Raw genomic sequence first — 5,386 nt, 5'->3', positions numbered from 1 at the left:
CTATCAGCACTGTCAAATGGTACAAGTGTCACTCTCTCTCAAGGGACCTTAACATCTGGCTGCTTGAGAGTTACTATTAAAGACAGGCCTTAATGAACTTCACTAATACAACTTTTTAACTTCAAGTAACTTAAAAAAAAAAAAAAAAAACATGCACATACACACTGACTGTTACAGTAGGGCAGATAGTTAACTTGGGTGGACATCGCATCAGGATCCACATCAGTAGATGATGCTGTACTGGCAAACTTGCATGCAGCATCTTTCTTGAATAATGTATCAATATCCGCTTGCTTGTAGGCCCTACGTTTCTCATGCAAAGTCAGGTTTTGCAAGATGTGTAGCTTCCATAATATGCTGAGCAGTAAAAACAGGTTGCTGTTCTGCAAAAGCTATTACTGTTTCAAATGCTGCAGTAGCACTCTGCCAGGATGCGTTTTCCACCTCACACCCTTTGTCCTCACGGTCTTCCTCCTCTGCAACATTCACTTTTCCACAATTGACAACAGCTTCTGTGATGTCTTCTGTATTTAGTGTACGAGTTACTGGAATAGCTTCATCCACAGCAAGCCAGTCATAGAGTTCATCTCAACAAATTAATTTTGTTGTTGGCAGAGTCAGCTAACTTACAGACTTCATCATAAGCTCTGCTAGTGGCAGCTGCACTGTTGACTGGAAGTCCCTCAAAGTCCTCGTCATCAGAGGAGTCAATAAACATCACAGTGGCACCATGTTTCTCCAGCACTTTTGTAATATTTTACTTCTCACAGAATTCCAAGCACAACTCACAGTGTAGATACCGTCCTTGAGATTATATTTTTTCTGAAACTCCAGAATTGTCCCATCAAAATTCATTTTCCACATGAAGCCATGCCTGTAAAATATTTTCATATTCTGTATCACCCCTTGATCCATTGTTTGGATCAGACTTGTGACGTTAGCTGGAGGATAACGTACGAAAATGTTGCCATTAACAAGTTCTTCAGTGGGAGGATGTACGCAACAGTAATCCCCAGGAGCAACAGAACTTTACTGTTCTCTGGCATTCCCTTCTTTCATAAATTTTCTTTAACACTAGGAGAAACAAATGGTGGAACCACTTGGTAAAAATTTCTGCGTCCATCCAACTGTTACTCTACATGCTCTACAGGGAGATTAGTTATGCCTTTAAAGCACCTTGGTTTAGCATATTTCCTGATGAGACATAACTTTACCTTATGAGTTCCAGATGCATTTGCACAAATGAGCACAGTTATCCAGTCTTTATTTAGCTTGAACCCCTGATAGGCAGACACTTCCACATTAACCCAGTCTTATCTGCACTGTAAATCTGCTCTGGGTGCAAGCCATTTTCTGCAACCAATTTACTAAACACATCAGGAAATGAAGGTGCAGCCTCAAAATCAGCCGATTTCTGCTCACCTGACAAGTCCAGCTTATGGATGCCATGATGAACCTTGAATCTGGTACGCCATCCACTTGAAAATGATCACTGACCCTCGATGTTCATTTTCGTATGAAACACACTTACTTTTTCCTGCAACATGGTTCTAGAAATAGAGGCAGCCTCAGACCTTTTCAGCGAAAACCACTCGTACAAGCAGTGCCATCTTCAGTGTATGAAGAGTATGACGCTTCTCCACGCTGTCACTTTCCGGCTTAACATAAAACTCCTTTGTCTTCTGAGACTGAGCCTTAATGTTGTAGATCGTTGATGAGAATCCACATTAAATTCTTCATGAGCACTGCACTACTCACACCTTTCTCAAGCCTCTTGCATATTTCCATCTTCTGCTTCAGGGTAAGCACTATGCGCTTCTGCTTACTTGGGACCTGTTTCAGCATACTTGGGGTAGAAATTTAAGAAAGATAAGGACTTTTGCATTAAGAACGCTTCTTCAGTGTGTAAAATACAGTACCAGCAAAGAACAACACTTGGTACTTGTACAGTACAATGGAACACTGCAAAGATTAAAACAAATACTGTAAACAAATTAATCCAGTGACGCAGGGGTAACTGAGAGTGTGGAATAGAGGTGAAGAAGAGAGTGCAGGCAGGGTGTGGAATAGAGGTGAAGAAGAGAGTGCAGGCAGGGTGGAGTAGAGTGTCCGGAGTAATTTGTTACAGACTGGTACCAGTAAGAATAGAAGGGAAGGTCTACAAGATAGTAGTGAGGGTAGCTATGTTGTATTGGTTGGAGATGGTGGTATTGAGGAAAAGACAGGAGGCAGAGCTGGAGGTGGCAGAGTTAAAGATGTTAAGATTTGCATTGAGTGTATCAAGGATGGACAGGCTTTGGAATGGGTATATTAGAGAGCCAGCTCAGGTTGGATGGCTTTGAGACAAACCAGAGAGGCGTGACTGCGTTGGTTTGGACGTGTGCTAAGGAGTGATGCTGGATATATTGGGATAAAGATACTGAGGACTGAGCTGCCTGGCATCAGGAAAAGAGGAAGGCCTAAGAGGAGCTTTATGGATGTGGTAAGAGAGACATGCAGGTGGTTGGTGTGACGGCAAGATGCAGAGGCTAGGAAGAAACTGAAACAGATGATCCACTGTGGCGACCCCTAATTGGAGCCTCTGAAAGAAAAAGTAGTAGTAGTTGTGCTGTGATGAGAATGGAAACAGTGTTGGGTTTAAGACAGAAGCTGGCTATCCTATTAGATAGTTGAGAAGTTACATATGATTACTGAAAAGTTCCATACTGTACATCCTTTCCTTATGAATTAATGGTGTTCAGTTGGCCATTTTTCAACTTCATTTCAATTTTGCTTTAATTAAAAGTTTTTTTAACATTTGCTATGTTATGTAATCACATCACATCTTCAGTATGTGTGAAGTAAACAACAGCTAAGGAATTTACTATAGCTTCATAACAATAATGATGCATTTGCACTGTTAATTTTCTTATTACAGTATTTCAGCTTCACGTTTGCACCATTTTTTCACTGTTAAAAACAAGGATTATGGAAGCACACTACTGTAATTGACTTCAGCTAGAGCGTCTTCTGCGTGGAGACATGCGTGAATGGGCGTACCTTCGTTGAAGGTTGTGCGTCAGGGCTGGCAACTTGGCACGTAAAAATCAACTGCCAATCATTAACGGACTGGAGTTCCGCTGTGGCGACCCCTAACCGGGAAAAGCCGAAAGACACAACAACAACTACTGTAATACTTTACTGCCCTAACATTCTAAGCAATACATAAACATATTACAGTATGTACTCCCGTGTTCTTGTATCTCAACTGTCCAGATTTTTACAGAATGTCCAGATTTTTGCCTCCTATTTTTGAACTGTTTCTCATAAAATCTGTGGTTTTCCTGGCAAATCAGTTGGATGATCTGAGGACTGAAGTCATTAATTTGAGTTTGACTTCAGATGTACAGTTTTAAGAAAAATGTATGCCAAGGCAAATACTGTTTTTCTATTAATGTTTTAAGTTTATAAAAGCAATATTTAAAATCTGTACCTATTTGTGGGTCTCTGCCCCCCCTCCATTATGTCAGGCTTTGTCCAGGTTTCTTGTGCTAAGAGGTTGAGCAGTTTGATCAATGAGCCTACCTCTTTGTATAAATAAAACTAAGGCACAGCATTCAGATTCTAAGAAAATGTGATAAAGTGGTTACGGAGTGACAGACAACTTCGAATGCTCATCACTTGCTGCTCTGGACCTGCGCTTACACGAGATCTACTGCTTCCTACAAGAATGGGAAAATATCAGCTGATTTCCTCTACCTCTTGTGACAACACGCTACGTTTCATTTCAAGCAGGACACCACAGACATATCTGTCCAACTGGGGATACCCCAGGAAAATACACAAACTGCTTATGATGTTATTTAAATGTTTTTTTTTAGTTGGGCTTTTTTGTTCCATTACTATAAACCTGAAACTGTATGTATTGTTCTAAGAATTACTGTTTCTGGATACAGTAATTAATTATTCTTTTTGTCTTCAAATGGGGATCCCGCGGTTTCAGTGAATGTCAATGGCGAGGATGACTTAACAGAGGAGAGGAGAGGTCCTTGTAAAATTTGTGGTTTTCTAGCAGATCACTGAGGATTAAAGTCTCTAAATACATAGTAACATTTGACTTCTTGACAAAATGCATGTCAACACAAATCCAGATATTTCAGCAATTTTCTAAGTTTACAACAGAAATATTTAAATTTGTCCCTGTTTTTGGACCTTTGTCCTGTATTGTTGTGCTAAGAAGTTGACAGTAACATGCGAGGAAGACTGGATGGCGGTTGCTTGGGAGTGCCGGTTGGCTGAGTTCCAGATAAAGGGGATTGTACTGTAGTGAGTATAGGTGTAACAAATTGTCATACAGCATAAGAGAAAGAAGGAAAGATGGATAAAAGAATTTAAAGCTGGAAATTTAGTAAGTGAAAGGATAATTTGTTGATGCATAGAGACATCTTAACACAGTGCAATTCATTTTCCCATGTCTAAAAACTAACAGAATTTTAGGCAGTGACTTGTGAATCAGCAGTTCTCTTTGGTAGTATAGCAGCAGTAAATGGAAAAATGAGACAAAAAGTTATTTAGGTGATGAGATCTAGATAGGAGAGAAAGCCAGGATGGATTTAAAAAAATAGTAAGCTGACGGGATCAATGCAGTGCTAGGAGGGTAGGGGGAGGGGAGATGCAGGGGTCATCTAGGGATTATCAGGAGCACAACCATTTTTTTTTTTTTTACTGAGGTGGTTGTGAAGCAATGGCTTGAATTTGTGTGTGGTATTCAGAATTTATTGAGGGATAAGCGTTCCACATTTTCTATATTATTTTGAATATGGATATTTACCACATGTATTATTGGCTTTTGTGACTTTAACAGTTTTTCTGGGGGATCTTTAGGGTTCTGTTGTTGCTGTACGGTTGTACTAAGTTTTTTAGTGCTGGGCAGTTTCTGGGTTGGAAAAGAGTGGAGTGTGCAATGCTTAATTGGTTTAGGTTAAGTAGGTTGGGTAGTTCAATCCAGTTTAGCTCTCATAAGGCAGAACAGTGGTGCGGTCTATTTGGAAGATTAAGGGCAAATTTGGCTGTTTTGTTTATAGCAGGCCTCTAGTTTGGTTAAGTTTGATTTTTCTCAGGTCTGTAAATATGAGGGAAGCGTAGAGTGGAGAGGAGATGAGTTCTGGCTATGGGAGTGTTTATTGGTGAGAATTGGTTTAGCTCTATAGAAAGATCAAAGTTTGATATGCACCTTTTTAATGGCTCAAGCCATATGTTTATCAAACTTTAGGGAGCTGTCAATTGTGACACCAAGACGTTTTTTGTGTTCAACTGGTTTTATTCTGGATTTGTTAGAGGAGTAGATAATAAAGGGGGGTTGATTTCCTTGATGTAAGCTGTTAGTAAAGACCTTCAGTTTTGTATT

General features: G+C 40.0%; 1 pseudogene; it reads right to left on the bottom strand.

Annotated features, from left to right (window-relative positions):
* Positions 1-312: 312 nt before the first annotated feature.
* Positions 313-1,486, bottom strand: LOC122796986 (annotated as a pseudogene).
* Positions 1,487-5,386: the final 3,900 nt, after the last annotated feature.

Source organism: Protopterus annectens, chromosome 3.part0, assembly GCF_019279795.1.
Source record: "Protopterus annectens isolate FY-2018-M chromosome 3.part0, PAN1.0, whole genome shotgun sequence".
Taxonomy (NCBI): Eukaryota; Metazoa; Chordata; order Ceratodontiformes; family Protopteridae; genus Protopterus; species Protopterus annectens.
Note: the sequence above shows the minus strand (reverse complement) of the source record. Positions and strands in the feature narration are given on the sequence as shown.